This window comes from Palaemon carinicauda, chromosome 7 (genome assembly GCF_036898095.1).
Source record: "Palaemon carinicauda isolate YSFRI2023 chromosome 7, ASM3689809v2, whole genome shotgun sequence".
In the NCBI taxonomy this organism is placed as follows: Eukaryota; Metazoa; Arthropoda; class Malacostraca; order Decapoda; family Palaemonidae; genus Palaemon; species Palaemon carinicauda.
Genome location: NC_090731.1, coordinates 152,396,810 through 152,419,127, shown reverse-complemented (window position 1 = coordinate 152,419,127; position 22,318 = coordinate 152,396,810). Strand labels below are relative to the sequence as shown.

Here is a 22,318-nt window from a genome sequence, read left to right as displayed (position 1 = left end):
AGTGTGCACATGAAGTCTTGCGGTCTTACTACTAGTCTGACCGTGTCTGCCGTCTCCATGCTGAACGGAGTTTGTTTGACAAACTTGTTCAGAGCCGAGAGGTCAATGACTGGTCTCCAGCCTCTAGACGCCTTCTTTACAAAAAAGTCGACTGAAGAAGCCTGGGGATCCGTCGAGGACATGTTGGAGAGCTCCCTTCTTCAACAGGGTCTGGACTTCTGCCCAAAGGACTTGCCCCATTGCCGATCCCATGGCAAGGGAGTTCAATGACACTGGATTCGTTGTCAGGGGAGGTAGAGATGTTATGAACGGGACGCGATATCTTAGACTGATTACAGAGAATGCCCAGGAATCAGCCCCAAGTTGCTTCCACCTGTTTGAGCAACTTTGTAGGCATCCCCCCACTGGTGGAACTGCCTATCCTAGTGTTTGCGGCCTCGGCTGCTCCCTCTAGGATTTTTGCCTCCCCTGGGGGACTTTTTGTCTTTCCTTTCTTTGACAGGAAAGGGCTTAAACACCAAAGTCTTTGCTGCTGTTGTCGTCGTAGTGGTCTTGACTGGATGGGACTGCTGTGGTGCTGGAGGCTTATAAGGCTTGGATGTTAATGGCTTATGAAGGCGGAAATCTTGATGAGACTTCCTCCACCTCTCAGCGGCATGTTCCACATCCTTTGGCTCGAACAGGACAGATCCCTCTAGGGAGGAATGTCTGAGCCTATTGATCTCGGCGCTAGGGACCTTCTGATGGAATCTCTCAGCTACTGCAATCCGACATTTCAGGATGGCATTTGCCCACAAGTTCGAGACTTTCTCGTGCGAGTACCTGGTACGCTCCTTGGAGAAATCCTCCGAAGGTATCAGGATACCTTAAGTCCCCAACCAGATATCGAGCCACGAAATGGCTTGCATAGCACACTTCGCAACTTTCTCCTGCTTGAGGATCACGGCTGCCGAGAAAGACCTGCCGGTTGGAGTCCCTCTCAAGAGGGACTCCCCCGGTTAGCTCTTCCAGCGAGTGGTGAAGTGGAAGAGCTAGACAAGGCTCCTCTAGGATCTCGAAGTACCTCCTCTGTTGTACGCGAGGAGGTGGGAGGAGCTTGTTGGTGGTACCGGAATGGTTGGAGGAGGACATCTCGGAGAGCTGTTGTGAGATCTTGTTCCTGGTATTCTTTACCCCTTGAGACCAGGTCAGGGCTGCACTGGTCTTAGAGGGTTTTAGAGTACCAAAGACGCGGTCTAAGACAATGTCTTTGCCCTCTCGAGGAGGGATCTCTGGGTCAGAAAACCCGTTGAGAGCCCTCGTTAGTCAGAACTTGCCAAAACGCATGTTATGACTCTTGCTGGTCTACTGCTGATGTAGGACTTGCAGCGAAGTCTCCTTTTATCCCCGAAGGCTCTTCTTGGGGAGAGTCACAGACATTTCCTGAGTGGCTAGTTGGCTCCATCCTAGTCATAGTAGAGGACATAGGCAATGTTTTGGAGTCTTTAGATTCCTTCCTGGGAAGGGTATAAGACTCCAACATTGACTAGGGTGGCGTGTCCCTTCCAATCCCCGACTGAGTAGACACCTTGGCTCGAAGAGAGGTTTCCTCCATTGGTACGATGGGGGGAAAGTCTCTCCTCGCGTGATTCTCTTGGAGACGGGAAATCTTCATCCAAAAGGGAAGGAGAGGCAGTCTGAGGAATAGAAGGAACCTGCCTCGAAGGTCTGCGTGGAGTCAATTTCGCCCTTGTGGAAGTGACTGCGTCTGGGACTCCTCTTTTTCTCTTTAAAGAGGTAGAAGAAGCCATGGTTCTGTGTCCCAATTCAGAGAAGACAGGCTTGAAAGCCTGAGCTACAGCTCTGATCAGGGCACCGCACCATGGTTGTTGGCTGACAGACATACCCTTTGAAGGGAAAGGGATTAAAGGATCCCTGGGAGGAGTTACAATCATTGGTGGGTTCGCCTGTGGTAGCTTTGGGATCCTGGACCCCTCTGGAAGTTTCCCTTCTCCCACAATGCGCAGTGGCATGCGCTTGCAGGGAGGAGAATGAGGCGATGGCGACCTTGCCGTACATCGTTCATTAGGGTATGTAGTCCCGCACGACGGAGGACGATGGCGCCCGCGCGAGGGAGGACGATGGCGCCCGCGCGAGGGAAGACGATGGCGATGACGCTCGTGCGAGGGAAGACGATGGCGATGACGCTCGCGCGAGGGGGAATATTGGCGCTTGCGCATGGGAGACTGATGGCGCGCGGGCGCGCAGGATTATTACGAAGAGTACGTGGGCGCAGGAGTGTTCGCGCATGTCTGTGCCGGCCGTAGGGCACGCTCGCGCAGGAGAAAGTTCCCTAGTGCGCGGGCGCGCAATGGATACATGTGGGGCGGCGCGCCGAAGAATGTTGGCGCGCATCCCTCGGAGAAGATGGCCAGGCGTGCGTACATATCCTTGCGGATACGCGTGGGAGAAGGCTGGCGCGCAGGTGAGCGCTGACGCATTGGTAAGGGTTGGCGCGGGAGAAGACAGCATGGCTGACTTCCCAGAAGGCCTGCTATCAGTTGAAAGTTTGCATGCAGGTTTTACCTGGCACGTAGGATGGTGCGCAGCATGGCGCGCAGGTTTAACCTGGCGCATAGGATGGTGCGCAGCATGGCGCGCAGGTTTTACCTGGTGCGTAGGATGGTGTGCAGCATGGCGCGCAGGTTTTACCTGGTGCGTAGGATGGTGTGCAGCATGACGCGCATGAGTTAGATGTTGAGTGCGTGTGCGCACGTGCAGGAGAATGTTAGTGCGCGGGAGAGCGTGGGCGCCTAGGGGAGTGCTGGCGTGCAGGAGCGCGCCACTGCGCAGTAGATTGATGGCGCGCACATGGGCGCGGGCGCGTAGAAGACTGTTGGCGCATGGGCGTAGTTTGTGCAGGGGGCGCAGGCAAGACCGCGCGCAGGAGAACGTGGGCGCTTATGTGCATGAGGGCGCGCATAGCGCATGGAGCTATGCTCATGTTGGAGTGTATGTACCTGTTGGTGCGTACGCTCGATGCCCTGTGTTAGTGTTATGATGGATGTCCGCGCATAGTGATGGGGCCTGACGAGCTACTAAAGAGCACTTGTCAGGTCTTGTGGGCGCATCGCGCGTATGTTGTTGGCACGCAACAGCACGCTTGGGTGGAGCCTTGTTAGGCCCATGCAGAAACAGCGACGGCAGGTCTGTCGGGTGGAAGGTCGACGTCTTTTAAAAGGACAACCTTCCACTGAAGGTGATCGCAAACGATCTGCAGAAAGGTCCAGGAACAATGCAGGTGCAGTGACGGATGACTGGTCTAGAGGCTCCTCTGCGAAGGATTGCATTGAAGATGTTGAACCAAAGAGGCGCCTCCTCTATGGCGAAGAGGAAGTCGAGCCTTCCGATGAATGCGCCCTCTGGGGGCCGTTGGATCAGCAAGCTGAACTTCTGCAGTCCTCCGAAGAGTAGTCTCTGTAAGTGAACTCCCCCGAGGCAGAGAAACACTAGCAGGAGAGACTGCCGATAGACTTAGTTTCCCCCTCATAGGTTGACCAGGAACGGGAGAAACTAAGCCGTCAGCTACCGTTGAGTTTAGAGTAGAAGAGATGGGTGAGACCGCATTGGATACCTCTGACACCACAACGTCAACAAGAGACAGAGGATCAACCTCTGACAGCGACGACGAATGCTTGACAGCGGCACCCGATCGGATGTAGTTAAGCAAAACCTCCTTGGAGGGCGAACCCGTAAGCCCCAAACCTGAAATAAGGAGGTTAGTGACATATCCTCCCCCGGGGGGAGAGGTGGAGCTGCTTCACTAGGGGAAGCAACGTTATCTCTCGAGACCCGAGGTTGGTTAATACATGGGTCTACACTACCACTCGATGGTCTCTCGAAAGAGACCGACCGAGTAGGAGGTTCGGAGGAGGTTTGCGCAACGAAAGAAGAGGCCTTGGGTTTTTCTCCTTTCGAAGCAACCTTCGAAGGAGAAATATCTCGTTTGGACTTCTTCCGTCGTCGCGAAAACCTCTCCCACTGGGAAGCAGACCACTTCCTACACTAACTACCCTCCCCTACCCCGCTAACTAGCGGTGTGGGTAGCAAACGATCGTTAAAAATTAATGGCTCGTCACTTCAGCTATGACAAAAGTAATACCCCTATTAAATAGCGTGGTTTGTATTCCAGTTACGGAACAAACATGGTATTACACTAAATCTAAAAATATATTGAATTATTCTTGTGACTGTAGCATGCTGGAATTGAAGCAGATGGAAAAAAAAATGACTTGTGAAGCAACTTCAGAGAACTTGTGTATGAATATTTGGAAGCTCTTAATTGGTTAAAAAAGCCAGCTCATGTTTATGTCGAATAAAAAAAAAGCTGTCAAAAAGTAACATTGCATGCGCAATAACCAACATAATCACTGAAAAGTAAACAATCAGCTTAGAAAATTAAGTAGTTCACATTTTAGTCAATCGATACAGGGGTTATGCCCCAGGCCCCCCCTAGTCATAAAAAAAAATGCCAAAATAGCCAACACTTGTTTAATTCTTATAGTGAATTCTATTTTCGTTAAAAAATAAATGGAAAATATATGATACTTTCTTTCTAGCCAAATACATGAGCCATATATTCTCCCTACTTATGTTGTGATTTTCCATTTCTACCATGAATATTGGGCCAAACACCTGTACATAAGTTTTCCTACCTCCCATATAATAACAATTATGGGGGACCCCAGTGAGAAACTGGGGTACTGGGTGGGAAAACTCGGGTACTGGGTGGGAAAACTCGGGTACTGGGTGGGAAAACTGGGGTACTGGGTGGGAAAACTGGGGTACTGGGTGGGAAAACTGGGGTACTGGGTGGGAAAACTGTGGTATTGGGTGGTATAACACAAGTGATTTGCAGCAATATTAAATTGTTAGAAATGCACAATAAATGGCATGAAGTTGAAGTATCATATTACCTATGATTCACATGTTTATTCGCTAACAAATAATCGATCTCACTGCTCCTCTGTTCTGGCAAGCAGTACATAAATGTGCTGTGAACGTCATACTTGCAAGTTACTATCAAAGTATCAATTTTATGACAAATTCAAAGATAATTTGTATTTTCCCTAATACAAACCTGTAGTTATTTATGTGGATAATCTTTCGGCAAAGCTGGAAGGTAGCCGTAATATTTTAATTGTGGAGTGGCAAGCCTACCTAAACACTTGCTGAGGGTAGGTAGGGGTGGAGGGGGTACCCACCGACCTACTGTATAACTAACAGCTCAGTGAATCATGTCACTTTTTTATTGCAGGCAGGACTTATCAGGGAACAGGTGATGGCAAGACAAAATATAAAACTCCCGGTTTATATTAGGGAAAAAATACAAATGATCTATGGATTTGTCATTTATTCCCACACTTACAAACCTTACGTTATTTATATGGATGACTCACCCTTAGGTAGGTGGTAAGTACAACTAGTGGCTTGGTCATTGACCCACGTTTGCCTAGTACAGTGTTAGACTGTGGTCTTGGGAAAACCTTGCCACCTCGCTTATCAAAACAAAGCGAGACTGATAGCAGCCTGAGCTACATTATTGTTGTGAGATATAGCATATGAATGTCTAGGTAAGATGCCTGGAGTCTAAATAGGAAACTTACACATAATTAAGACATTTCCCAATGCCTACCTCGCAGGAACCATTGGGGACGTGTACAAGTATAAATGTTAACTATACTAGATTACACACGGGAAATGGTTATTACCTGCAGAAGTTGAAGCCAGCTTGCATAGGGACCTATGGAGCTGTATCCCAAATGAGGGGAAGATGAAGAAAGGAAAAATGCCAGACACTTTCATGCATCCCAGACTTAACCCAGGTTATCAATACTCTCAACCATCTGTTACTTGACCAACAAGGTGCTAGAAGTTATTCTAAACCACCTGTTGTGCAGTTACCACAAGACCGATAAGAGAACGTATCGAGTCTCCTGTGGATCATGTCTCGTAGATAGTGGATGGTGAAGGTCGTCTGACGCTTCCACACGCCCTCTTTTAAAACTTGCAACCTGGAATAATTGCATTTGAATGCCAGGGACATAGTGATGCCCCTGACATCATGAGCCCTAGGTCTATGAGCTGGAGGAGGGTTCTGATTTAGAGAATGGTCAATGACCCTGGGGATCCAAGCCAAAATGGTGTATTTGGTTACCTCCTCTTCCTTTAACACGAACTAACAAATAATGCTGCTAATCGAGGCTGGGTTGGTGCAGTGCGTTTAAGATAATATCGTAAACTCCTCACTGGATATAGTAATAATTGAATCTGGATCATTGGTTGAAGAACATAGATTCTTAATATGAAAGGGCCTAAATCAAGGGTCCAGTACCCCGGGATTTTGAGTCTTAACAATGAACTCAGGGATGAAGCAGAGTGCCACCTCCCACCATACCCTTGAATGGGTGATGGCGTATGAGACCATGAAGTTCGCGAACTCTCTTTGCCGAAGCTAAAGCAAGTAGGGAGCCATCTTCAAAGTGAGATTACGGTTTATTGCATGGCATAATGGTTGGTATGAAGATCCCTTCAGGGAGCAAGACGCGAAACACTTCCAAGGAGGAGGTCTTACCTCTGACTTGGGGCAAGTGATCTCATAACTTTGTATGAGTAAGGAAACCGGTAATTTTTCATAATAAACCCACCCAGCGCTTTAGTTGTTATATGTGTTTTTGTCAGGTAAAACGTGAAAAAAAAGAAATTCTTGTCAATACATTATCCTCGTAAATACGTAACGAGAAAAAAAATTAAATTAACTTACGGTAAATAGATTTTTTTCTAAGTACCTTTATTATCTTCACAGTGACACGGAGTAGCAGCTCCTGTTACTTCGTATGTTCATTCCTATTCTATTAAGCTCCACCCCTTTGCGCATTGATAATTTTCGCCTGATTGTGCCAAAGTCGTGGTTATCCACGACCCTACTGCGCGTGCATGAAAAAAAAAAAAAAAAATTCTCCCATTTTGCGGGTTCTGTAATATGAATTGGCCTATCAAAATCTAGATACATTATAATCTCACCATTTCATTGGTCCTTGATGAAAAACGTTATTCATGCATATCCGTGAAGCCCGCTCATTTTCAAATTACAAAGCATTCCTTGGCCGCTTGACCGTTCATTAGTTCAGTGATGGCGACTGTGTACTGGTTGTGAATTTACCACACATGAGGCTATTAGACTATTTTTAACAAATAATGAAGAAACTTTAAAATTTTTGCGTAATCACAGTAGGCTCCCTTTAGAAATAACTTGCCCGAAGTTTACAAATCGTGTTCTGTGCGACCTGATCGCCATTGTTGGCAGTGTCACGGTAAATTCAATTATCTGTTTTTAGCATTTATATTTTTTTTATATTTGCAGGTAGAACCTTGGCTAAGGACTGTGACCTGGGAAGGGGGTCCTGGGGCTTGCCCCAAGCTAGGGGTTGTGACCTGGGAAGGGGCTAGAGGTTGTGACTTGGGAAGGGGCTAGAGGTTGTGACCTGGGAACTACTAGATTAGGTTAGGTGGGTTTGTTAGGTTCTGTACCCTTTTGTACCTTATATATGTTGTGTTAAGGGTATATAGAAAAATGCTTTAAAACACATTTTATTTAATTAATTTACTAAAAAATAATGTAATTTAATAAAAACATTATTTATCGATTTCTAAGGGTTTGCAGTGATATTGTAGGGGAATTTGGTAAATTCAAGGGGATTTCAGTAATTCGTGGTTCCCGCGTAGCGCAACATACGGCTGAACACAGATCCGTTGAACATTCAATAGAAAACGGGACTCAGAAGAAAAAGGGCCAACGATAGTTTTCGTTAAGTGCTGTTCCTCATATTTTTTCATGAAATAACATTTTTTTTTCATTATTTTTCTTGTTGTATTGTTGTGTTTTGCCGTTATTCTCTTCCGCAATTCGTTATTTTTCAATACCCAACCTGTTCTTCTCTAAATTACTGTTGGGTGGCGATACTCAGAAAATTATACATTCGCGGAAGTTAATAACATCAGAACACAACAAAACAAGAAAACTAACAAAAAAAAATATTTTTTCATGAAAAAAGCGGTGGGTGGGTTTATTACGAAAAATTACTAGGAAACCTCCAATGAAGAGGAAAGGTCTACTCCTTTCAGGCTAAAGGCTAGGTTTAAGGCTGAGCCATACACTTTCACCCCCGAGACTGCGAGGAGTTTTTCCTCTCAAAGGTATAAAAGGAATTCCGCTATTACTGGAATAGTGGCCTCAAGGGGACAGATACCCCTTCAACAACACCAGCCACAGAAGACTGTCCACTTTGCCTGGTATACAGAGGCAGAGGACTTCCACAAGTCACCAGACATCCTCTTTGCAACTTGTTGCAAAAAACCTCTCTGATAGAGGAGGTGCTGGACAGTCTCCAGGCTGGAAGCCGTAAAGATGGGACGCTATTGTAGAAGATGTTCGTGTGTGGTTTGAGGCGCAGAAGGTCCGGAAACCATTCTGCATGATGCCATAGTGGAGCTATTACGGCCATCATTAAGTTGTTGGATGCTCTAGTTTTGCTGAGCACTTGTCTCATCAGACAGAATGGGGGAAAGGAGTACAGTGAACCCTCGCTACTTCGCGGTTCGACAATCGCGGATTCACCACTTCGCGGGTTTTTTCCATAACCCATATATATATATATACATATCGCGGATTTTCCGGAAAATTCGAAAATACCGCGAAATCTGAAGACAACCAAATACGATATTTTGTTACCTGTAATTCCATTAATACTGTAATTAGTAATATCTGCTCTTACTGATTGTTCATTGCATTACATATATATAATTCAGCACAGAAAGAAATAAAACACGAAAAGAGAATGTGATCATACGATAATACAGTACTGTATACAGTACTTAGTAAAATTAAATCGAACATGAAACGCAAATCAGATGCAGTCATACCATATTAGAATGGTGTAAGGCTGCTGTTGACTACTACTGTACGTACAGTACTACAATTGTAATGGATGTGCTTCTTTTCCATGAATCTTTTGTATGTATACGTACGTAGTACTGCATCCAAAAATATTGTTGCAAAAATCACATTTCGTATAAGCGTACGAGAGAGAGAGAGAGAGAGAGAGAGAGAGAGAGAGAGAGAGAGAGAGAGAGAGAGAGAGAGAGAGAGAGAGACACACACACACACATCCTACAAAAGAATAAAACACTGTAGCATACGTAAAGCTATTAAATATTGTTATTATTATTGTTGTTGTTGTTAATAAAATTATGATTGTTATTATTATTATCATTATTATTATTATTATTATTATTACAGTACTGTACTGTATTATTATCATTATTTATTATTATTATTATTAATCTACGTACGTTCGGTATGCGCGGGGCATCTTGTATGAGTTGGTAACCTACGCATCATATACTGTAAGACGGGTTGTGATTGGTTCAAGCGCTGATAGATGACGAATCAGAACTCAAGTTTTGTTATCTAGCCTGTGATTGGTGTTTTGCCATCATCTCCAACCCGCAGCATCTAGGTTCTCGCGGGCCCGGATCGTCCACTCTCTGTTCCCGCGTATCGCTGAGTAGACGTTCTTAAGTTTGTGAATCTGTGCTGTGTGCGACTTTTTTAAGTTGAACTTTTTGTCAAATCCTACTGTAATGGCTCCCAAGCGTTCTGCTTCTCTTAAGGCTGGAAGTGAGCCTAAACGCCACCGAAGGATGATGACGATAGCTGAGAAGGTTACGCTCCTCGATATGTTAAAAGATGGTAGTAGTTACGCGTCCGCTGGACGCCATTTTGGCATCAACGAATCTACTGTTCGCTATATCAAGAAGGACGAGGCGAACATTAGAAAGACAGCTGCAATCACCTTTAGCAGATCAGCGAAGCGAGTCGTTACAACGCGTAATAAAACGATCGTACGCATGGAAGGTGCTTTAGCTGTGTGGATTGCCGACTGCCGGAAGAACATAGCCTTGGATACGAACACCATCCAAACAAAGGCTTTGAGCTTATGAGAATTTTGCTGCAAAGGAACCTAAAGACGACGATGGCAACCATGCTGAAGATGATGATGATGATCCTCAACCAGGGACATCCACTGATTCCCAGCCTCAGAAACGTTTTTCCGCCAGCAAAGGATGGTTCGCGAAGTTTCAGAAACGCTTCGCCCTGAAAAGCGTTTCCCTGCATGGGGAGGCTGGTTCGGCTGACACTGCCGCTGCTGAAACTTACGTGAACCAGACGTTCAAGAATATTATCGCCGAAGGTGGATACAAGCCGGAACAAGTCTTTAATATGGATGAGACGGGCTTGTTTTGGAAGAGAATGCCGTCGCGAACTTTCCTGTTCAAAGAGGAAGCCAAAGCCTCTGGCTTTAAAGCATTCAAGGATCGCGTTACCCTCGTGATGTGTGGCAATGCTGCTGGATTTTTGCTAAAGCCAGGGCTTATTTATAAGTCGAAAAATCCTCGCGCTTTGAAAAATAAAAATAAGAATCTCCTTCCCGTGTACTGGATGCATAATCAAAAATCATGGATTACGAAGATGCTGACCTCCAACTGGTTCCATCAGTGTTTTATCCCGCAAGTCAGCAAATATCTCTTAGAGAAGGGCTTGCCATTCAAGATCCTTCTCCTTATGGATAACGCTGGTGGACACGCAACTGACCTGTCGCATGAGGGCATTCAGGTTGAGTTCCTGCCACCCAACACCACGTCATTAATTCAACCGATGGACCAGGGGGTTATCAGGGCGTTCAAGGCCCTCTACACGAAGAATACCTTGGCGGACCTCGTTGCGTGTGTGGATGCTGCCCAAGATGATGAGGATGAAGATTTTAACTTGAAGGCGTACTGGCGGCAGTACACCATAGCCACGTGCCTGCAGAATATTCAGAAGGCACTTCAAGAGATAAAACCTGCAACTGTGAATGCGAGCTGGAAGAAGTTGTGGCCCCAGATTGTTTACGACGACGAGGGATTTACACCTGCTGAAATCCAACACTCTGCAGTACGCAAATCTGTGCAGTTGGCTGCCATAATTGGAGGTGACGGGTTTGGCGACATGACGACTGAAGACGTCAACGAGTTGTTGGACTGCCATTCCCAGCCCCTAACTGACGCAGACCTCGAAGACCTGACGAAATCGGCAAGCGAAGAAGAGAGTGAAACCCAGGAAGAGACCCAAGAAAATGTCGAAGAAACGGGCTTAACATTAGAACGGCTTGCCAAGGCCTGCAACCATGCGAAGGAGTTGAAAGAAATGTTGCAAGAGTGGGACGAGGATATGGTTCGCTCGATGCAATTCTGCAACAAGATCGATGAAGACATGACTCCCTACAAAATGCTCTTGGATCGAAAAAAGAAGCAGCGGCAACAACTTCCGATCACAATGTTCTTCCAGCCTCGCAAAAAAGAGCCAGTTCCTCCTGCTAGTACGCCTTCGGAAGAAATTGAAGAAGTTTCCCAGGAAGAAGTTGAAGAGGTGTCCCAGGAAAAGACACCTCCGTCTGAAGAGACGTAAAATACTACCTGGCTGCACAGTAGAACACATCATCAGCTTCATCATCATCATTTCTACTGTGCAGCAAATTCATCGCCATCATCATTCAAGTTTTTCTTCAACTTCTTTCGTGGTGAGTACAGTAACAATCTTTATTTTTTACTTTAATATTCTTACATTCTAAAACTGTATTTGTGCCTGTTTTATAGTTTAGTACTGTACGTACTGTATGCATTAAGTTAAAGGGAAGGTTTTAAAAGTCTACATGTTGTAACCTATCATATTTTTTTTGTTTAAAATTTACATTTACGTACGTAAAACAACCTCTCTCTCTCTCTCTCTCTCTCTCTCTCTCTCTCTCTCTCTCTCTCTCTCTCTCTCTCTCTCTCTCTCTCTCTCTCTCGTAAATTGATTTTTTATGTTTAAAATTTACATTTACTGTACGTACGTAAAACAATCTCTCTCTCTCTCTCTCTCTCTCTCTCTCTCTCTCTCTCTCTCTCTCTCTCTCTCTCTCTCTCGTAAATTGTTTTCCTGCTTTGCTACGTACAATACTGTATGTGCTGTACAGTACTGTATGATTTTATATAGAGACGGTAAATTATATTTGTAAGGTAACATATTTTGTAAATGCTTTTACTGTAAATACTGTACTGTATCATTATTTATCACTATCATCATGCGCGTTAAATGCCTTGTTTGTTCTGAGCGTGGTTGTTTACTGAGCGTACAGTACTTTATGACGCCGTCGTTTCAGGCGGCGTCATAAAGAAAAACATTTCATTTGGAAGTCCTAAGAAAAATACGTAAACTAAAACATTGGTAATAAAAAACTCAACATACAGTACTGTATAATCAATATAATCGATGCAAAAACTAACCTATACATATATGTGTACACTAAATGAGTTTGTTTCTTCACTATGATCAGAGATGAACGTAAACATAACATTGGTTGCCATTTTTTATCGTGCTTTTTAGGTGTTTAGGAAACGCATGATATAAAATCGCCTTTAATATTTGTGCCTGTTTTAGTTTAGGGTGCTGTAGTACATGCATTAAGTGTTCTGTACATTAAAGGGTGGTTTGTTAACAGTACTACGTACAAGGGAAGGTTTTAAAAGTCCGAATATACATGTTAAATAAATAGGTAAATATGATGTCACTACTTCGCGGAATTTCACCTATCGCGGCCGCGTCTGGAACCTATCTACCGCGATAAACGAGGGTTCACTGTACACGTCGATGTTCTCTCACCGTTGTTGAAATGCATCCTACCACAGAGTGAGGGTCTGGGATTGGGGAGCAGTACTTCAGGAGCCTGAAGTACAGGGACGTTGTGAACAGATCCACTATCAGGAAACTCCACAGTCAGACTTTGCTGGCTATCAGAGGATTCAAAGACCATACGGAGACCACTATCAGTCTCTCTCTGCTCAGCCTGTCAGCAAGCACAATCCTCTTGCCAGGAATGAAGCGAACTGATAGGGAAATCGAATGATCTTCTGACCATTGTAGAATCTCTACTGCAAGATGGCATAGGGGCTGCTTAAAGGTACTGCCTTGTTTATTAAGCCACTACTGTGGTGTTGTCGCTCATTTACACCACAGAGTGACCCGCCACCAACTGATAGAACTGCTGGAGAGCTAGAAAGGCTGCTCTCAATTCCAAGATATTTATGTGCTGGTAAGGGAGAACAGCTTATTTACAGTGGAAGGAAGGTCAAATTCATTGAAAGCACATTACTTACAGTAGGAAAAGTGGTTTTTTCTCTTGGAAATTTACTTCCGTGTTCTAGAATCTTACCGAAAATGACTATCTTAGTAAGCAAATCAATTAGAACTTAAAGAGCTGACCCTATATTATATCTATATGGGGTACGTTTCCAAATTAACATTGAATATCGACAAACAAGACACTTCCCGTTCGGTGGTACGAGGTTATGCACACCTGCTTTTGAGTTTAAACATGAAAATATAAAATGAGAAGATAAATCACTAAAGTATACACGTTACCATAATTATATCCATGAGGATGATGGTTAATGAACAAACGATAATTGTTAGGGTTGTGATGGCCGATGTGATAACCTTCCTGACTGGTGATCACTAGACTGGGGTTTGTGTCCCACTGAAACTTGTTAGTTCCTTTGGTCGCTGCAACCTCACTATCCTTATGAGTTAAGGATGGGAGGGGGGCGGTTTGGGGGAGCCATTAGGTCCATCTATCGAGTCATTAGCAGCCACTGCCTGGCCCTCTTTGGTCATACTTTAGGTGGAGAGGGGGCTTGGGCGCTGATCCTATGTTTCTATGGTCATTCTCTAGGACATTGTCTTGCTTGATAGGACAATGTCACTGTTCCTTGTCTCTGCCATTCATGAACGACCTTTAAGCGTTGCACTCCGCACGTTAGCCAAGTGGGGGAATATTTCGCCTGACAAAAATTCGATGACCAAACCACCTATATCCTACCGGTAACCCGACACCTTGGCATAACTGTTCATTTGGGTACGAGACGACTACTGTATGGTGCAAAGTTACTGGTACGAAATGACTTGGGTATAGGGTGACTTTGATACGAAGTAACCTGATCCTGGTGGAGCTACTGCACAACCAGGCTAAAATTACCACAATATACAGAGGTGAAGTTAAACAGATGTAAGGGGATTACTATGACTGACAGGGTGAACAATAACAAAGCCTAACTTAAAAAAACCTCACTACTTAAAATAGCTGACTATCTTTCTCTTATTATGCCTTTGCCCAGATTATGTTATCACAAGTATTGTTTTTTAACGTCTTTTACCAAACACATATGTATATTGCAACAAAACCGCTGGGTGGGATTCTAACAAAGTTCAACCACAAAACGAAATAGGATTACCAGCATGACAATCTACATTGCTATCCATTTGTTATTTGAAACTAACAAAATATACCTGAACTGGTATTTAAATTAACGGTACCAACCTATGGAAAAATGCGTAGCGTTGGATACTCTAAAATATAAATAAGGCGTTGTACAATATTTCTGTCTTCTTCCCTTAACAACAACCGGACCGGCCACCGGTAGTGAAATGACACACTCCAATGCGGAACAATACATTTGGCAGGAATATTGGAATGTGGAAATCTATTTTTGAATAACTATCTAATCGTTTCTTCCCTTGAATACCACGGCACTAACATAGAAAAAAAGATACATAGACTGTCTATTTAACTACACCGGCTTTACGATAAAACAGAGGAAATATAAAGAACTACTTTTTTACATTTTCCCCGGATTTTTTCGAATTTTTATCCAAGCAAACAAATCCATAGACACCGTAATAAAGAATGCACACATTCATATGCCATCTATATATGTATATATATACATACATACATATATATATATATATATATATATATATATATATATATATATATATATATATATATATATATATATATATATATATATATATATATATATATATCATGGATTTTGCATGTCCATTAAAGGTACAGGGAAGACTGGAACAGTTATCTTTTAGGAAATCAGTTGAGATACGTTAATACATGATGACAGTCTACATATTATACACTAGGAAGATAGATTTTTTGATAATAAATGAAAACTATATCAAGTTCGTCTCATAGGGCACTGGTGATAAATATTTTTTTGCAAAGGATTCTGGCACAATTTTGGCCAGGCCTTAAAACAGTTCTGATAGTTTTAATAGTCGAGCCAATAAGAATATATCCTACATAGAACCACATCCAAAAACTCACCTACACATACAAACACATTTATTCATGAATATAAACTTACAGTATAAGATAAATTATGTGTATGTATGTATGTGTGTATGTACGTATATGCAAATATATATGTATGTATATATATATATATATATATATATATATATATATATATATATATATATATATATATATATACACATATAGTATGTATATATATATATATATATATATATATATATATATATATATATATATATATATATATATATATATATATATATATACACTACAAAAGAAAACTTAAATTAGTTATATCCTCTATATACTCACCAAATTTTAAGAAAGTCGGTAATATTCACCGGTGGTATTTTTCCCAACTAATGCGCAATTAATTATCTTAATCCTGTTATTTATCTAATTTTATACTATGTCATAATTAGAAGAAGTTTTTAGATCAAGTAATATAATATTTCACAGGACTAATTAGTCCAGAAAGAAAGTCTAGTTTATTTATTGTACTTAAGAAAGCTTCACATGCAGCTATAAGAGATATTTCCCTTGATTTATACCATGAGAGAGAGAGAGAGAGAGAGAGAGAGAGAGAGAGAGAGAGAGAGAGCACAGTAATACAATGGTATGTACTTGAATAAAAAGAAGTAATCTATTGATTAAAAGGCAATATTTTTTAATTATTTTGTTAGTTGAAAAATAAAATATTAAGATAAGGAACTGTATTATATTGATCCGTCGAAAGTAGACACGAATAAAAACTTTCTTACTTAATCGTAAAATGTAAAATGAACAAGCACTCAAGAATTTTTATTTAGATCAAAAGCTTATTGTTTATTTAAAAAGTCAATTCTAATTTACTCTTATAGTATTACCGATATTTTTTTTCAAATATGTGACCATAGCCAGAGAAAAAAAATGATCATTATAAGGTACTGATTATGGAATATCAACAGAATTGATATTAAAAATGGAGACATTGGAAAGAAGATTGTTATCAATGTATTTGAGAATGTAATTTCTTACTTATATGAAACAAGTGAAATATAAGTGGTAAAAAAGGAAAAGAAAATCTTGAATAAATGTATGGAACTTGAATTATATATATATATATATATATATATATATATATATATATATATATATATATATTATATATATATATATATATATATATACACACATATATATACATATATATATTCATATAATATATATATATATATATATATATATATATATATATATATATATATATATATATATATATATATATATATATATATATATATATATCAGTGGCTGAGGACTATGAAGTGTGAAGTAGATGAGGATAAATGGAGACGTATTGAATTAAAAGCTCAAGATACAACGACTGGCAAAATCTAACGTAGGCCTTTTGCGTCTATAGGCGTAAGAGGATATATATATATATATATATATATATATATATATATATATATATATATATATATATACATTTATATATACATTTATATATATATTTATATGTATATAATATATATATATATATATATATATATATATATATATATATATATATATATATATATATTATAGATAGATATAGATATATATATATATATATATATATATATATATATATATATATATATAGATAGATATATATAGATATATATATATATATATATATATATATATATATATATATATATATATATATATATATATATATATATATATATATATATATCTTTATATATTATATATTTGACGTGGAAATGGGATCAGTTGACCAACCTTGTGATCAATAATAAACTGAAATAAAAATACAAATATAAAATTCTTTGAAGGAAATATAGACAATATGGACTGTTTCTTATTAAATCACTCCTCTTTATACTGATAATGTAACTGAGTATTAAACCTATAAATCTTTAAATCCTATGTTTCCTACGTCAGCGCAAGACCATTCAGCAAACATATGACTGAGGAGAGAAGCCGTTTTTCATAACTGTAATAAAGTCTCTGATAGATGTTCTAAAAGTACGCACGAAAATACTGTTGGTTTTGTTTCATAATTTATATTATGGTGTATTTGTTTTGATTTTTGTTTGTTAACGATGTTTGCAGTCATTATATTTGCAGTACCACTTTTTAAAGATTTTATGATTTATCTTTTTGTTTATATTAAGATGTAAGTTTAGCTTTCATGGTTTTACTGATTCTATTCTTTTGTCTTGCGTGTAATATAACTGCAGAAATAAGAAAAATATTATGTTCTGATCTAACAGAATATGCCAGGATAACTCAAATACCGTGACATTTCCCATCCCCTTACCAAATGAAAACTAGTTGATAATATACATGGCAAAGATATGAAGCTTTAGAAAGAGAATTCTAAATGAAAAGGATAACAATTCTTAGATTGTGATATAAACTAATCATTTAACCTCTTTATCTTCACCCAAACCTTCAGGTAGGCCACCTGTATTCATATCCGGCTCCTCCATCTCGAGTCATGAGCTGTCCGAATTCCAAGGAAATCTAATTAAAGGCTTTAAAGCTGTCTTACTCATCTTCCGGAATCAGAAACTGTTCACTAAGGGCACTAACTTAGTTCAAAGTGACCTGTCTTTAATACGCACAGAGACTTGAAAATAAATTCTGGAATAATATTTTCTTTTCATAACATGTAACAACACCTATTGTCTTTTGTCCTGTGAGTGAAGCTCCAGGAAATCTATGGACATTGAATAGAATATAAGCTCTTTTATCCAAATTGAGACGACGATTATCACAAATAATGATTCAACCTAAGCTATTAGGGGGCTGGAAGGGATGAATCGAGTGTTGAAGGCAATTGCTGCGGTATCTAATGATTTCTTCTAACTGGCGTTTTGGCTATTGCGTTCCTTTGAAGAGGTGCATGTGATAGGTTTTGAACCTCTCTCTCTCTCTCTCTCTCTCTCTCTCTCTCTCTCTCTCTCTCTCTCTCTCTCTCTCTCTCTCTCTCTCTCTCTCTCTCGTAAGCAGCACAAATCAGCAACCAACCAGGTTCTTTTGAAGAAACTTGGACGCAGTAAATTTTAAGCAGTCCTCAATTCTCTCTCTCTCTCTCTCTCTCTCTCCTCTCTCTCTCTCTCTCTCTCTCTCTCTCTCTCTCTCTCTCTCTCTAGAAACCGAACATTACAGAAATCAAAACTGCGTAAGCTTGATAAAAAGAAATATTGAAGTCATGTAAGATACACTTTTTAATGAGATACGCCTACAACACTACAATAATATTTCCTGCCTTAATTATATTCTGGAACAAAGAAATATGCCAAATAAAAAAGAAAAATCCAGGAAACAAGAACGTAAAATTCCCAGAGGAAAATTGTTAAGAAGGAAATCCTGTTAACATGATTGCAATTTACATGAGTGCCCCCATAAGCCAGGATATCCATCGTATTAATGACACGATGTTCCGAAGGAAAAATTAAGATATAAGAAACTTGGACGCTAAGGAATTTCGACATACGTTTATGGTCTTGCATTATATTTGATACTTTGACCTATCCTTATGTTATGAAGGGGAAAGGAATGAAATTATATATCATTAGCAGAAACTGTTTCCATGTCGTTTTCTTTGTTCATACTGCTATTTTATTTTATTTGGGCAAAACATGGATAAATTTCAGCTGTTGAGTTTTTCACCAGCTCAATATTTGTCTATTCATCTCTTACCGAGCAATGGCGCCATAAAATAAAATCAGATCCTGCTGGTTATTTATACTCATATTTAGCAACATCGTTCATTCAAGTATGACACTGGCTCGGTGCCATGTGTCAGTGCCAACTTGTTAGCAGATATTGTTGATTTAATATTCGCTGGAATATTTTCGGCGCAAAGTGTGCACGAATTCTAAAATATATGATTAAAAGATTTTCAGACAACGATAACCCAATTTAAGGAAAGAAACCTACACACATACATATACTGTATATATATATATATATATATATATATATATATATATATATATATATATATATATATATGTGTGTGTGCATATATATATATATATATATATATATATATATATATATATATATATATATATATATATATATATATATATATACATACGTATATATACATGTATATATATAAATACACACACACACACACACATATATATATATATATATATATATATATATATATATATATATATGTGTGTGTGTGTGTGTGTGTGTGTGTGTGTGTGTGTGTGTGTGCGTGTGAGTGGACATACCTTAACATGGTGAAAGGATTTGTGTATCACTACGATCACCAATTGACCTGATTATTACAGAATCCTTGCTCAGATATGAGGTCTACTAATTTACCCCCGCCCATGCCATATTTTGCCCCCAAGGGATAAATTTACCCATAGTTGAGAACCCCTGATCTAGGGAGTTGAGGGAAGGAGTAGGAGACCCTACAGGTTTTTTTTTTTTTTTTTTTTTTTTTTGGACAAGTAAAAATGCATCTTATTTCAATGCTTTCCATTTTTTTTTTTGCTTAAAGTACTAATAATGAATGATAGAAATTTTTAGCATGATATGTTTTGTAAACGTTTTCCTAATCAAAGATACAATAAGTAAGATATTTAATTTCCTTGCCTTTTCTTTGTTCGTTAAAATAATGAAAATGATCTGACCTGAAGGATAAACTTTTAATTACACTGCGGCGATAAAGATTTGAAGTATAATTTTTACCCATAAGATTATTATATGCTTATTCGTTTTATATGCTTATGGCATAAATCACTGCCAGATCTTTGCTCAGACAGCCTCTATAGTGTTTACAACACTTCCTGAAGGCTAAAATCCCAGGCTTCAACACTACTTGCACTCACTGCGCAGCCTCAATAATAATAATTTGATAATAATTTTGATGAAAATTTCAATAATTTCAATGATATCAATAATTTTAATATGTAAGTAACAGACACACACTCATATATATATATTGTATATACGCACTCCTGAGCCCACATTTGTACATAAAATGGGGAGGGACTCAACTTCATTAAAACAATGTTATTTTGGTGACATTTCAAACATAATGTACTTTTTCGTTTGTCAACCGATTTTCATCATTTAAGAATAATTCTAGAGGTAATATTATTAGCTAAAGTTTTAGAGAACAGATTTTTTTTTTTTACTAATCCTCTTTTTTATATATATTCTTTTCAAACATATTGGTAATTATTGTAAAGATTCCCATTTTTCATATATAAGTTTCCATATCTCCCAAATCCCTTCTACACATTTCTTTTTCAGAATGAAATATGAATGGTATATGGTGATCTATAAAGATATAGTTTTGATTTTTCTGTGAATATTTCATGTTTTGAGATATGCGTGGTTAAAGGATTTTTAAAAAATGTATTTATCATTTTTTTTTTTTTTTTTTTTTTAGAAATCGTCTGATTAATTTTATTGGGAGGTGGTTTGGGCTTTTAGCGGTAATTATACCTCACCAATTGAGATCAAAAGGACGTAATCATCATATTTCCGTGTTGTTTATTTACAAATAGCGAGCCCCTTCCCTGAAATCTAATTATGGCCCTCCTCGACACACACACACACACACACACACACATATATATATATATATATATATATATATACTTTATATATATATATATATATATATATATATATATATATATATATATATATATATATATATATATATACATATATATATATAGGCTATATATATATATATATATATATATATATATATATATATATATATATATATATATATATATATATATATATATAGATATATATATATATATATATATATATATATATATATATATATATATATATAGTATATATATATATATACATATATATACTGTATATATATATATATATATATATATATATATATATATATATATATATACATATATATATACATATATATATACATATATATATATACATACATACATACATATACCAAGGCACTTCCCCCAATTTTGGGGGGTAGCCGACATCAACAAATGAAACAAAAACAAAAAAGGGGACCTCTACTCTATGTTCCTCCCAGCCTAACAAGGGACTCAACTGAGTTCAGCTGGTACTGCTAGGGTGCCACAGTCCACCCTCCCCCGTTATCCACCACAGATGAAGCTTCATAATGCTGAATCTCCTACTGCTGCTACCTCCGCGGTCATCCAACGCATCGGAGGAAGCAGCAGGGCTTACCGGAACTGTGTCACAATCGCTCGCCATTCATTCCGATTTCTAGCACGCTCTCTTGCCTCTCTCACATCTATCCTCGTATCACCCAGAGCTTCCTTCAGTCCATCCATCCACCCAAACCTTGGCCTTCCTCTTGTACTTCTCCCATCAACTCTTGCATTCATCACCTTCTTTAGCAGACAGCCATTTTCCATTCTCTCAACATGGCCAAACCACCTAAACACATTCATATCCACTCTAGCTGCTAACTCATTTCTTACACCCGTTCTCACTCTCACCACTTCGTTCCTAACCCTATCTACTCGAGATACACCAGCCATACTCCTTAGACACTTCATCTCAAACACATTAAATTTCTGTCTCTCCGTCACTTTCATTCCCCACAACTCCGATCCATACATCACAGTTGGTACAATCACTTTCTCTTATAGAACTCTCTTAACATTCATGCCTAACCCTCTATTTTTTACTACTCCCTTAACTGCCCCCAACACTTTGCAACCTTCATTCACTCTCTGACGTACATCTGCTTCCACTCCACCATTTGCTGCAACAACTGACCCCAAGTACTTAAACTGATCCACCTCCTCAAGTAACTCTCCATTCAACATGACGTTCAACCTTGCACCACCTTCCCTTCTCGTACATCTCATAACCTTACTCTTACCCACATTAACTCTCAACTTCCTTCTCTCACACACTCTTCCAAATTCTGTCACTAATCGGCCAAGCTTCTCTTCTGTGTCTGCAACCAGTACAGTATCATCCGCAACCAGCAACTGATTTACCTCCCATTC

The 22,318-nt window shown here is 39.4% G+C and overlaps 1 long non-coding RNA gene across 1 annotated transcript in view; it reads right to left on the bottom strand.

Moving 5' to 3' along the window:
• Positions 1–14,759, bottom strand: part of LOC137643690 (uncharacterized) — a 33,109-nt gene extending 18,350 nt beyond the window's left edge. The window contains exon 1 of the long non-coding RNA XR_011045050.1: positions 14,499–14,759. This is a non-coding gene — a long non-coding RNA (uncharacterized lncRNA). The remainder of the gene's footprint in view (positions 1–14,498) is intronic.
• Between the last annotated feature and the right edge of the window lie 7,559 nt (positions 14,760–22,318).